Raw genomic sequence first — 15,112 nt, 5'->3', positions numbered from 1 at the left:
TCTCCTGTGCTGAGAGAACCAAAGAAGCACAGATAAGCTGCTAACAACTTTCCATCCTTGTAATAAGTTCTGGGGGAGAAGTCAGAAAGCAACAATAACCTATGTGGGACAGTGGATTGCCTCTATATATGGTAAAAGCCAAAGAGACAGCCCTGAAGCTCTGTGATCAGTGCAGCCACTGGTGGCTTATGACAGCGGTCAGAAAGAAAGTAGTGGTGAATGGAAGGGGATTTACAGATATTCAATACAAGTAGATGACTGAGCCCAAGGTAGAACCATGAGGCTTGGAAGCAAAACTGATGGACAAGACTTGGACAACAACTCTCATGAACCTGTGAATTTAATTTTTTTATGCTCACAATGGTCTTCTAGTGTGGGTCTCTGAATCTCCCTTGGAATGTATGTCAGATGTCTATAATTTCCTCAGTTTGCATTGCCTCCTAAACCAAAGCCTGTTTCAATCAAATGATTCTATGATTCTACGATTCAATCACCTTGTGTTGCTGTGGTTAGTGCCTGCTGCCTCAGGAAAACAGATACCTAAGAATTGCTCTGCCTCCCTCTTTTTTAGGATTTAAAAAAGTTGTTGCCTATTTGTCTTCAGAATGTATCCACCTGGGCTAATTTTCACCATTCACATTAATTTATTTATCAATGTTACTGTCTTCAGCTATTTTCCTCTCCAGATAATTGCCACATCAGTTTTATTACAGAGAGGTAACTGCTGCAACACCAATTTTATACCTTTGCCTTTTTAAATTTCCCAGATCCATGGTCAATCAATCACTCATTTCTTAAGATGAGATTCTATTCCTCAGATTTGATGCCTTGGATCATTTTAAGCTTTGTGATAAAATGCTGTTGTTCGAAACTTGCCAGTATGTCTTTAATCTTGATAAACAGACAGTGTGATTCGTGAAATGGAAAGGACTTTTTTTATTATTATTCTTTAAATACTGAACACTGGTCAGAAAATATAGCTAAAACTGTCTGCTCTTCCGCACTCTTGGAAATTAATTCTTTTTTGTTTGTATGTTCTTATGCTGAAACAAAATTAATAGGGAGTGGAAAAATATGTTGTTGAGGTTTGTGTTGTTACTGTTGTTTAAAAAAAAGGACAATGGGACAAACCAAAATTTCTTTGCACAGCTATCAATTGTGCATTTCACATAAGAAACCATAGCAGGCTAGGGCATCCATTCTTCTACACAGGTAAAAGCAAATTCATTTGTGAGCAGTGTGATTCAGGAGAATACATTCTGTCATTACTCTGCGCATCAATTTGCCATTGACAAAGATGAAATGTGCTCATAGAAAGTAGAGCACACAATACAGAATTGCTTCCCATAAATAATAGTTCTTTCTCGCATCCATGTAGTCTCAGTGAAATTAATGGAAATGGCACATAAGCAAATGATAGACTATTTTGACTACAGCAACACAGAGAGGAATGTCTTGTGAATGAGAGATGGTTTAGCTCTCCTAGACAAAACACACAAAAGCAGTCAGCATTTTTAAGGTACGCATAGTATTTCTCTTGTTTATTTATAATTGTGACATTTTTCTTCTTTTGCTTTTCCAGAGAAAAATCTAGCTTGGGATATTTACAGGAATGATTACTCAGTATATGCTGTTACCAAATGATTTACTCACATTTTCAGCTGCTAAGTAATACAGAGTTTGTTTATCAATAATCAAATAATTTCCCTAGTGATAGCAACCATGCAAAAGCTCTTTGTATCACACTTTTTAATGACTCAGGTATGCAAAGCCTTAGGATTAAGGACAGGATTTCTCTCTCAAGTTGACTGGTGTGGAATAACCGTAGAGTATGCTCTGTGTCTCCAGGCTTCAAGTTGGCAGATATATTTGTAGTGTACTTCACAACAAGCTTGAGTGCTAGCAGTAGCAAGACGGGTGCAAATGTGAGCATCTAAAGTGATGTTACTGTTCGGGAATGAACTACAGGTCTTGGGCAATCTTGGCATTAGCCTTTCTCTTTAAGCGGAAGAGGTTGTATTCTGAGATGATGAATAGTTGCAGTTGCTAAATGGACTGAGTGGTTTAATTAAAATGGCTTAGAGTCTAAACTATAAATGAGATGGAATGGGTCTGCCAGGTGGTTTGTGCAGTATGAGTTATTTAGGTTACAAAGGTTTAGTATCATTTCAGCTTTTATGGAAAAAACTGCTGTACCGGATCCACATTGACCAGGATTTGCCAGTCTGGAAAAGTGATGACAGATTGGTGATAGTGTAAGTCTGTAAGCATTAGTGAAAATGGAGAAAGTGAGTAGGAAGTGATTATTTATGGTTTCTCGACATTTAAAAAAAAATAGGAGGAAATAACTGAAATAATCAGCAACTTGCAAACAAAAAGAAGTAATTTTTAACGGACAGAAAACTTAAACTGTGGAATCTGTTGTTATAGGATAATTGTGGATAACAAAGCAAACCTGTATTTAAAACAGAATTACACAAATTCAAGAAGGAAAATCCACCAAACACAATGATTTAACTTCAGATTGAGGAAGGAAACATTTTGTTAGCAAACTAGCATTTACATACACTATTTTAATACTGGAAATATAGTCTCTATTTGTTGCTAAAACATAGCCGCTTATTAAATTGCTTCAAAATGTTTTCTAGGCATTTGGTATCTATTTTAAGAGATTTCTGTTTTTAATTTTAATTGAAAGTATTTGCCAAAAAGCAAAGAAATGGGGTGATACAGGGAAATGTCCTAGAGTAGTTTCCTAGGGATATGTTTCTAACTGTAGCAGGAAGAGCAATCCCTGAATCATAACCCAAACAGATGTTGACAGAGAAGGAGAGGAGAGACAGACACAGGCAGAAAAAAAGAATCTCTGAAGATGATGATAAAAGTCTATGTCTTGATAGAGTCCTGATCTCAGCCTCTTGGCCTTTAAACCTCTCACACTGTAGCTAATCATTAGTAAACGGATTGCTCAGAAGAGGCTGAGAAGGAACACGACAAGAAGAAGGCTCAGGGAGCCAGAAACACAATGATTAATGATGTTCTGCAGACATGCACAAGAAAATGCAGTCCATGTTCACAGCATCAACATCTGCTGCAGTCTAACAATGATTCCTTAATTGTTGTCTTGGCGTATGGCACATAACTGTTTTTCTAAAAATCAGTTTATATAAAAATTCCTGGTAAACCTCTTACCCAGACAAGTGGGAGCTTAGCAATGAAGCTTGCCCTGAATGAAATGGCTGAAGAAAGGATAGAAGGGTCAATCTGGAACAAAGACAGAGGCAAGCAGGAAGGGTAAAGCCAGAAGTTGTGGGGCATAAGATGTTCTCCCAATCTCTAGCAAGTAGAATGATGATATTGAATTCCGTGCTATCAGTTCACAGCCCTGTTACAGTTAGGTCTGTGTCAGCATCTACTTTGCTTCCCCTGAGTTGGGAGAAAGCATATAAACCTTAGTCTAACATTTACATCCACCCTTCCCAAAAACATTAAAAAAACTCTTTCATTTCTGCTGTCCTTTTGACAGTCATGTACTACTGAGCCTATTGATAGTTGACGTTTGTTGCAGAAAAAGAACTTTGTTATTTTCCTGTTATGTTCTTTGCCATCATGGCTACCTCCCTAGAATGTTTAGGTGTTTCCTTTTGGAGGAATAAGTTGCTGGGTTAACATATGGCCCTCAGATTGGGACCCATTTTTATCTTTCACTTGTCTAGCTCTTGGAGTGTCTGCCACAGCAAGGTGCAATTTCAGTGAAGACATTTAACATAGAAAGCCCTAAAACATTATGAAAACAACCTAGATGCAGAATAGTTGGTGACTTCAGCTTTTAGCTGCATGGTTATTTATTCAGATCTTCAGCTGTTACAGCCCTAGTTGAAGAATAAAGGTGCTCTTGATTCTCTTCTGGGTTATTTTGCCCAAGACTACTTTGGTGCTCCCTGTTCTAACATCCCACCCTGAGAACTTTTCTTCAGAATACTTTTTCCCTTTCTTAAAATGTAATTTTGCAGTGTTTGCTCAAGACACAGAGGTAAACAGAGACCCTAAGCTCTATCGCAGACATGGCAGTTGTTCTGCTGGAATTGGATAGAGGAAACAAGGTGATGGTGCAGCTCTACCAGACAGTGTCAGCAAATGCTCATCTTAAAGGATGTTATTAATGAAAGGGCTGTAACCTTTGCTGTAACCCTAGCAAAGCTGTAACCACAGGTTGCTGCAGGAAACAGGGATAGTCTCTCAGTACAATCTCAAAGAGTTTCTCAATTCTCTGCTTCTCCGAAGTGGATGCTTTGTTTTGGCACCTGCTTTTCTCTTGGACTGGATGGGATTTCTGGATTGACTTTCCAGGCATGCTGCAAGATCTGCCTAAGCCTTAGGAGGACTGTGGTAAGGTCTGGAATTTGCTATTGAAGGCAATTACAGTTTGAGATTGATTTCATCTCAAGCTTATTGGTCTGTGAGAGAACAGAGCAGATGGCTTTTTTTCTTTGCTGTTTTTCTATAGCAGTTGAAAAGCACTTACAGCCCAGAAAATATCCATTTTTTATTAATGGAAAAAGGTAAATAATTGATAAAAAGGCAAAATTTACAATCTATAAAGGAGCTTTTGCAGAACAAAGTGAAATACCAACCAGTCTTGCTAGAGAGACCAACTTTCCATTCAGCACTCCTACTGAAAATAATATCCAGTGGACAGATCTTACTTATCAAGTGATAACTCACAGCTGCAACCAGAGATTCTACCTGGTTAGAAAAAAAGGCTGCATAAAGCATTTAACTAAAGCATGCATCAGAAACTCTCATTTACCACACACACACAGAGTAAAAAGCAGTCATTAAACAAACAAGAGTAGGAATGGGAAGATTTATTCTGGAGACCATTGAAAGCCTAACAGGAAAGCAGATTTTATTCTTATCAGCTGGGAAAACAATTGGAAAATATAATTTTGTTTTGCCTGGCTTATAATTCATTCTCTTTCTTTTCATTTTTAAGATGATACCAGCTCTGACTTCTGTGCAGATCTTCCATTTGTTTCGCAGTCTATTTCTTTCAGAAACCCTTTCACTGGCAGCTACATTTACATCATTTTTAATTTCAAAGTTGGTGCTTAAAATCCATTCTGTGGCATCAATACGATTTGTGGTATGTTGACTTCTTTGTGGTTTTTAATATTTTACAGTTCAAAAAGATAATATGGAGCTAAGTGAATCTTTTTACAGCAGTCAGGAAGATTTACATAGCGTGCAATGTTAACTCTGACAATATATGTACTGTCATACTAAGTCTATATGTTAAGACCAGAGCATAATTTAGTTTGCAATCAAGATCAAAGATAATTAAAAAAAAAAAAAAAAGTGAAGATTGATTGTTAATTTGATCCTTTCAATAGTATTTCTTAGATCATGTGTAATGCAACTGCAAAATAGAAAAGATAATCACTTCAACCTAAGGGCTAATTTGAAGTTTGTGCCTTCTTCCTTGCAAGGCATGGGCATTAACAAAAGCAAAAGCAGAACCAGTGCACCTCAACATGCTGTTCATTGCACCATATAAGACAACACATGCCTATTGACATCCAGACAAGGATAATAATCTTCAGGGTAGAGAAAGCTCTTGTAAGGTTGATGGAATTTCATTTTGTCTAAAATCTGGTGGGGGAGGATATACATTTAAGATTTACACGTGCCAGTGAGGCACTGAGCACTGATAGCAGTGAGATCAACAGGCTATGTTCCATTACCTGTATGATTCCCACCCCAAGCAGAAAATTTGTATGAGGCTGGTCAATTTCCAGTACTAAAAGAAAAGGTCAAAGTTTGACAGTAAAGAGGACAGCTTCTACATTCTCATATTTTTCATGCTGACTGTGAGATGACCCTTAGGATTTTTTTTAGGAATTTTTAGCAGAGCTTCTTAAGCTCTGTTCTTGAAGCTCTGCTGGTGTACAGGGGTCAGGTGGATTTTGGTAAGGAGTAGATGCCACAGTGGAAGATTACAAAGACAGATACATCTGAAAGAGGACACTGGGCAGCCATGCACTGAATTTTGAGAGGTGTTACGTAGTAAAATGATGTGCTTTGCATGTAGACACAGGAGATGTCAATTTAGGACAATTGTCTATGGTGTGTGGTTACCCTCAGTCCACACAGCAAGTTTCAGATTTCCGAAAGAAAGATTTTAGTCAATGGAGGGGGGGATTTCAGGTCATTTTCAGTGCAAATCATACAGTGACTGGAAGCAAGCATTGTATGCTTGGACAAGCCACATTTCTTGATGATATCATATGAAGTCTGTTGGCATAATCCTGGTACTTTATGAGACCAATGGAACTGATGCAGCTTGAGGCTGCTGAGCTCCTTCCTTATAAAAGAAGCAACACAGGCAGTTCTGGCAATCAATAACTCACTATCTTGCCAAGATCTTACAAGGCCATTTCATACTCATATGCCCAGATGATTTTTCTAAGCTTTTTGGAATATCCATGGTTGGAAGAGATGCTGAAAAGATGGTCTGCTGAGTGCAAGCATACTGAGATCTCTCTTAACACAAAGAAATTATCTACTTTACATGACCAATTCCTGTGTTTTGAGAAACATATGCCTCTAAAGTTTAATTTCATTCCACTACATTTATCTGTATTAAATCTTAACTGCCCATGCCTTGATGACTGTGTTCAAATACACATTTGATCATACTTGTTTCTGAAGATATTTTGAGTGATTCCTAGAGCAGACAGCTGGATTATTTCATTACTTTTTTCATGGAACAAAAATGACTTCTTTCACAGCTAAATAGGTCTGATGAAAAATATTATGCAGTAACCAAAGACTATAATACATAATTGCTTTTATATTATTCAGGTGTGCATTAAATATATTTCACCTCAGCCTAGAACAAAGGTGGGAAGACTTTGTTAAAATTAGTTCTGAATTGAAGATGATCAGTAGCATGACTCTGAAAGCTGAAAACGTAAGGAAATACCTGATTTAATTTTGCTCTGGGCCGATATTCCTTCTGCTATTTCTGCCTGGACATCAGTGAGAACCATATTACTGCAGTCAATTGATAGAGGAAGTTTTGAGGTATAGAAATTATAGACACTTCAGAGCACTGGAGTTATTTTCTGCAAAGAAAAATTATATTTATTTTTACAGTGTGAATCTTTAGTATGCACTCATCCCTTGACCCCACAGCATAATATTGTGATACATGTCACTGTTATGTACACTCTCTTAAATTTTCCTTGAAGAGCCTTAAAAAATGATTTTCTGCCTACACTACAATACTCACTGAAGGAATTTTCATACATAATGATTACATGACAAGTTCCTGACTTAAAAGGTCTGTACAAGGCTTTGATTTCTCCCACATTTTTACCTTTAATGATCTTTGATACATACCTTGAAAGTAAGAATGTGTTATAAAACATTTTTTTAGTTTAAATGCCATACGGTGCTTGCTATTCTTCCTGAATATCTGGAAAGTGTAACACAGCAAGGTGCAAGAATCTAGGAAATTTCTGGAGCTTAGAAATGATTCTTTACTGAAGGTGCTTGGTGGGTCATCCATTGGAGGTGCTCTGCTGTGCTCCGTATTTGTGGATAAAGAAGTACTTGTTGAAGATGTGAGAGTCGATAACAATCTTAGCTGTGGTTACCATGAGAGAATGCCATGAATCTGAAACCTCTTCAAGATGAGCAAAAAGCATCAAACTGTGGAGCTACTTGCTAGTTGGCTAAACCTCAGCCTCCAGAAAATTTATGGAGCAAATCCGGGTGGACACCATATTCAGGCACACAGAGGCCTATGAGATAGTGCTCACAGTATCTCTGTAGGAACTCAGAGACATAGACTAGATAAGTTTATTACTGAGTGGGTGGAACAATGGCAGAATCATAAGGCTCCAAGGTCTGTGATCAGTGGTACAAAATCCAACTGATGGGTAGTTACTTGGTACGTCTCTCAGGAAGGACCAGAGGCCAACACTGAGATCACTACTAGTTAATGTCTTCTAAAGATTTAGGCAAGATGACAGCATGCACCTTCAGCAAGTTTGCAGCCAACAGTGTATTGGTGAGCCAATAAAGAGGTGGAAGGAAGGCAGTCAGTGTGCTGGAGAGCAGGACAGCCATTCAGATGGGTCTTAACAGGCTGCCAGATATGTCAGTAAGCTCAGGAGAGAAAAATGCAGAGCCCTGGGGCTGGAGGTTGTCTGGTTGAAAAGGAACTGTATGAAAAAGAACTTATGGATCAGCAAGCGAAACAAAAATGCATGGTGAGCCTATGCAACTACTGAGGACCATCTTCTACAAGGCAGTATTACTGCACCATGGGCAGGTCAAAGGAAGTGATTCTTGCCCCTCGTTTGGCACTTGTGAGACCATGCTTGTAGATGTGTCTGGCTTTGTCTTCTTCTGTACTGAGAGAAAAGCAAAAGTCTGAGAAAATCTAATAAAGAGACATGAGAGTGGTTCAGGTGACAAGCAAACAAAAGCCAAGGAATTTTGTTTTTTTTGCTTGATGAAAAGAAGGTTACAGAAGGACCTAATTTCAGTATTCAGTTACAACGCAGATGAGCTCTACACTTTTTCTGAAGGTGTACAGGGACTGCCTGAAAGGTTGTAAATGAGTTGTAGCTAATGAACAAGATAGGAATGAAAATTTATCTGCTATTTCTAAACCACTACTGACATCTAGTTTCCAAGAAAAATATTAGCAGTTACGTTGACGCTGAAACTTAGAAAATAGACTGTTTACAATGCTACAAATTCAGTTATTTGAATGACCTGGATAGAAAAGCCCTAAATCCATAGATTTTGATAATAAAAATATGTGCATTTAATCCCATTCCACATTTGGGAATGTGTCTTCTCAGTGGAAAGCACTGACATCATATCATCTCAGACATTTCTATGTCTGTGTTTGTGCTGTCAAGGCTAAATCATGAACTGCTCATTAAGGGCTGACTTCTTGATTGTCCAAGCATATTAACATGCACTTATGACCTTATGGGTGCTGGCTCCATAAATAGAAAATCTTGGACTTGATTTGGCAGGTGCTGATTCGTGTTTAAGTCTTACTCTCTCAGAAAAGTGATATGTAATTGGTCTGACTTCAAAGAATCATAGAATGGCTTGGGTTGGAAGGAACTTTAATGATCATCTAGTTCCAACACCCCTGCTGTAGTCCTGGTTGCTGCCCATTAGATCAGGCTGCCCAGGGCCATAGCAAACCCAGTCTTTAACACCTCCAGGGCTGGGGCATCTACAGCATCTCCAGACATTTTGTTCCAGTGGCTCACCAACCACTGAGTAAAATATTTCACCCTTTCAGTTTAAAACAACTCACCCCGTCCTATCACTATCAGATTGTGTAAAAAGTTTGTCTCTCCCCTGTTTAAAAGCTTTCTTCAAGGCAGCAATAAGGCCTCCCTGAAGCTTTCTCTCCTCCAAGCTAAATAAACCCAACTCCTTCAGCCTTTCTTATAGGTGAAGTACTCCAGTCCTTTGATCATCTTCATAGCCTTCCTCTGAATCTACTCCAACAGCTCTACATCTTTCTTGTACTGGGGGTCTCAAGTCTGGATGGAGAACTCCAGATAAAGCCTCACAAGGGCAGAGTAGAGGGGGACAATGGCCTCCCCCCCCCCCCCCCCCTACTGACCACCTCTCTTTTGATGCAGCCCAGGATACCGTTGGCTTTCTGGGCTGCAAGAGCATAGTGCTGGCTCATGTGCAGCTTTTTGTCCATCAAGATCAGAGTCCTTCTCTTCAGGACTGCTCTCAGTGAGTTCTCCCAGTCTGTTCTCTCACATCTGCAATTGCTTCAATCCAAACGTAACCTCTTCTACTTGAATTCGTTGAACTTCATTATTTTTCTGTGGGCCATTCTGTGCTGTGCTGTGGGCCCATATCCAGGTCCCTCTGGACGGTATCTCTTCTTTCTATTGTATCAGCTGAACCACTCAGCTTGTTGTCATCAGCCAGCTTGCTTGAGCTACTCTGCTTTGCAGTGTTCCAAAGATGCTGGAGTGCTACAAAGACTTTGAGCCTCTTTCCCCTCACACTGGCTCCAGTTCTGACCAGACATCAGTGCCAAGGAAGATATGACACGGCACATTGTCTCTGTCAGCCGGAAGATGGGAAATGTCAGATGCCTCCAGGCAGCAGTTTCCCAGAATTGCTACAGCACCCTCCCTTTTATACCCTGCTTTCAAACTTTTCTGCGTCCATTTTCTGCCTTCATTACTTCACAAGAAAAAATGAAAGTCCCTCTTTCATAGAGATGAGGGGCATTTTCTGTAAATGGGCAGCAGCTGTGGTCAGATGTGACTGGATGGGAGAACTATCCAGTGATGAAGCATACTGTGGCCTGGACCACCACCAGGTAATGTGAGTATGAGTGTTCACCACATTATAAGCGGTACAAGTCTGAATAAACACAGACTTTTTATTGCATTTATAGCTGACTCTGATACAGAACTGGTTTTTCATTACCACTCTAAGACTTTTTGAGTTTTGAGTCAGATATGACAAAATGATACCACAGAGAACAAGTGCAGCTGATGACCATATCATTAACAACTATGAGTAAAACTGAGACACGTTAGAGTCATGTTGCTGAGGATATTGCAAAAGCAGCCTAAGAACTCAGTATCTTGCACAGGCTTCCTTCCTGCATACCCTTTCCTTATTTATTGTTCTTTGCTCAAAGTGCAGGCTCAGAAAGACAGTTTTAGGATGAACAGATAAATATACCTGGGAAACAGCCATCTAGCAACCACAGGTGTGCTTTTATTGTAAGGAAGACAGGAGCTGGCAGGCAACAGAAACACATATGGATTTCATCCATGGACCCCCAGGCATTTTGGGAAAAGTGTGACTACTGAAGTCATTGATATTTTTGGCAGCGTAACTGATGATTGGCATTTAGAATATATGGTGATGGCTCTTCACACCTACATAGTAGACGCTAGTAGCAGACTTCACTATCTCCGCCTGCTCATTGTTCAGTACCAAGTTGGGGTTAAGCATCCTCCAGAGGAAAAAAATGTCTTCACTTTTTGGTATGATGAGACTGGAAAAAATGTTTAGCACTCTGCCAGGTGGTACGCCTTTACCTATTACAGAAGCAGCAGCTCATTCTCAGGTGGATCCAGAGCCTACTGTTCAAAGTATCACTGACCTTCTGAGCAAGCTGCGTTCTGTGGAATTGGCTCTGTGTGGTCACTGATCATCTAGGATAAATAGGTTCTCATTTATACTGAATACTGAAGGACCACACTGACACACAAGTTAATCTGAGGTGCTTAAATGATCGGAGAGTAACATTGTACAGCTGGACCACCTATCATGCCATTTGGATCCAAGTGAACACAGACAAATAACATAAACCCTGCATTGTTGATCTGTACTTAAATGTGTGAAAGTACAAACCAAGTTGTACATGTACATCACACAGCAAATGCGAATAGCACAGTATGTAGGCACAGCCTAAGAGCACTACTCCACAGTCCTGTGCAGGGTCATTTACAAGATCAGACCAGTCTGGGCAATGGTTTATCCAGCCGGGTCTTGAAAATCTGCAAGAATAGAAACCACACAACCTTATCGGGCAAACTGATCAACTGACTAACCATGGTGAGGGAAAGGGAAAAAAAAAGAAGCTTTTCTATATATTTCTAGTTGGAATCTTAAATTTCAGTTTATGACCATTGTCTGACAGCCTCTCATATTGCATATCCATGAAAAGCATGGTTCCATTTTCTCAGTAATCTCTTTGTAAGTACTGGAAAGTTGCCATTATGTTCCCTGTATGGGAACTGCTGAATCACGGCCTGAACCAGATTGATCACCTGAGGTGAGCAATGAGTCAGCTATGGCAGCACAGGTGAAGGCAATTCTCCTGTGCTGCTGGAAGGAGTGGAACCTGGCTCCACCTCTCCTTGACCCATTTAAGAGCTGGCTACCAGGGGGGAAGAATCTCTTCTGGAAGATCCACTCTGCTGGAGTTTTATAAGTGAGCCCAGGATATGGGTAAGTGTCCTATCTTTTTTGCTTTGGTGCAATAGCTATGTAGCTAAGCTCTCTGGTATACCTCATAACTATAACATCTGTACTTTCATTGATTGTACATTCCCCAAAGTCTTATCTAAGCTAAAAAAGTCTAGTTCCCTCAGTCTCTCTTTTTGGATACTGTGCTCCAACCATCACAGTAGTCTCCTGCTGGACTTGCTCGAGTTTACAAGCACTTTTCCTACGATTCAGGGAGATCAAAACTGAATGCATTATTCTAGGTGTAGTTTGATGAGTGCCCAGGAAAGGTGAATAAGCTCTTCTCTCAACTACAGCATGCCAGCAGTCACCATCTTCAAAAACCATGAGATGAGCATACAGAGTAACTAAAAAAACAAAAAACAAACAAACAAAAAAAGCATCTGCTCCCTGCAACTGAATGATCTCAGGGCAGTGTGTCCTCTGCTGGGTCACAAATGTGAACCAGCCCACTTCCTTTTATTTAAACTAAAACCAAAATTTGCGTTTTCCAAAATTTCAAAGAACATTCCACACCTATTAGCTCAATACATCACTGAGTTTTCCTTTTGTTTTTGAAGATAGCACTATTTATCATTAGAAATGTGCTTTATTACTGTGACTAAGAGCTAGATACGCTCTAGAGCGTGTATTAATGATCCATTAATATATTGCTCAGATGTTTGAAATTACTCAGCCTAATGTTTCATGCCTTTCTGCACACCTAAGTTAATGCATACCCTGAAGTGCTTTCTTGCTGAGTTACAGCACTCCCTTTACTAAGGAGAGCTAGGACTTGATTGCACCCATATATTAATCACAGTATATGTTTTCATAGTATGACTTCACTTAGAAGTGTGAAGATGAAGATGCTGGATCTACATAGCTGTTCTGGCTGAATGCCTGACACAGGAAGCAGGGAAGGTTTTCTGCAGATGTCTTTACATCTCCACCACAGAGAGCTAAAGAAATAATAGAAATGCTAGGGGTAATTTTTTTGATTGTGCAATCTATTTTACTGTATAAAAAACAGGAGTCCTTTGCTGGACCATATATACATATAACTGTAAGTGGTTGCTGTTAATCTCTTCAGCAACAAATAACTGCTGCATTTCATAAATTACATTAAAAGGTGAAGTGCTTTGTGGCAGGAGCTCATTATTCACCCCAAGGTTTTTGGCTTCAGTAGGCAACTCCTGTAGTTGACTTGAATGGGCTTCTTCCTTCTATTTAAGCTTGCTTTTGTTCTCTGACTGCAGGACTTCAAGTTGATTCTCTCCCTTTATTTTTCCAATTTCTGTCAGGGATTTGCCTTCTTGTTACACAGTTAACAAATGTGATTGTTTCTGAAGGAATGACTCGGATGAATCACCATCAGTCAGGAATTACTGTACAGCTATGTTTCAGAGTCTTCACTTTTTGTTCCTTTGTCTATCCTTACTGGGATATGTAACCAGGATCATTTCCACAGATTCAGGATGCGAGGCGCACAAGCATACTGAAAACAGACAGAAAAGTATTTAAAGTGTGAAACTCCAGACACTGTTATACTGAGATATATTAAAGACCCTGGATGTTCTGAATGCTCAGAACAATAAAAAAGAACTGGTAAGTCTGTGATATATTTTTGAGACCCAGGCAGCAGCAACTGGTGTGCTGACTGACGCAAATTCTCAGGTAGGAAACAAGATTAGAGAAAGCCCATTCCTCCTTTAACACCACATCTCCTGAATGGGACAATTTGAGGGGAAAAAAAAAGCTACAAAAAAAAAAAAAGAGAGAAAAATGATAAAACACTTCATACAAGGCAAGGTATGTTCTCTGTTCTGAAGCAAGATCTGGTTCATGTTTATAGCAAGGAGTCAACAGGCAGAAGAGGAAGGTGTTGAATAAGTGTCTGTATCATCTTAAATTTGTACACAGCTGATCAACTATGTCTACTAAACAACTATATACATAGATTGTTTTACTGCTTTATATAATGAAGTCAAATAAGGGTTCCTAAATAATTCCAGTGAAGCACAGAATATTCCCAAATCCAGCTACATCTCTGGACTTCAAGATAAAATGGCTTATAAAGGTGATAGCTGTCTGGGGGGAATACCTGAATGGAGTGCCCTCAAGGAAGCAATCACAGTTAAAATTGATTCTGAAATTAAGACATGTTCGTATCATCAAACCATGAAATGAGATATTTGGGCTCTGTGAACAGTGAAGTAGTTGAGTATCCATATTTTATATAGCATATATTTCTGGAATTTGGTGGTACAGCGCTGCTCTATAGAGCAATCTCATGGAAGCCTCCAGACATCACTAGGGCTCAATAACTTCAGCTGCATCTTCCAAAAGAAGATGATTGATTGATTTAGCATAACCTGGTTTGGATCAGCTAAATTGTGCTAAAGAAAATCTTGGTGAAAGGATGTGCATGCATTATAAAAGTCAAAAGACAGCTTATGAACAAAGGCAAACAGAAAAGCTTGCCCCAGGTGTGGGTGAAGAACTATTCCAAGTAATATGTGCAAATGGAGTGTCTGAGGGGTGCCAGGCTCTCTCTGCCATGGGAAAGAAGGGAAGAAGTGAAAAGACAGCTGGGACAGAGAGCCTGCAGAAGCAAATTTGTTAAAAGAATGGAAAAAGTGGTGCCTCTGCTTCTTTAGCAGTACCTCAGCACGCTCAAGGGAAGGCTATTTTTGTGACAGTGGCAGAAGTACTGCAGGTAACTGGGCTATGACCATTTTGTTGCTCTGAGCACTCTTTCAACCAATGCAAACTGCATTCTTTGCCCAGTCCTTTAGCTTCATTTGGCTTCCCCATCTTCATACTGCAGTCTAATTCTTCCTTTTCTTGTCAGCTTCAGAGAAAAACACTTTGACCCATATTACCTCATCTTTTTTGTTTTGTACCTTTAAAAATACTTGGTGATAAGTCTTAGGGCAGTTTCATTTTGATCATGGCTCCAAGAGCACTGAGAGCTAAGCCCAGCCACATTTCCTGAAGGGTAAATCTAAGGAATAGAGATCAGTGTTCTGATGATAAACTGAGGTGATTCAGACAGATGATGTGCACAAATACA

Source organism: Centrocercus urophasianus, unplaced genomic scaffold (assembly GCF_019232065.1).
Source record: "Centrocercus urophasianus isolate 14NV4802_14NV808 unplaced genomic scaffold, USGS_Curo_1.0 seq_11, whole genome shotgun sequence".
Taxonomy (NCBI): Eukaryota; Metazoa; Chordata; class Aves; order Galliformes; family Phasianidae; genus Centrocercus; species Centrocercus urophasianus.
Note: the sequence above shows the minus strand (reverse complement) of the source record.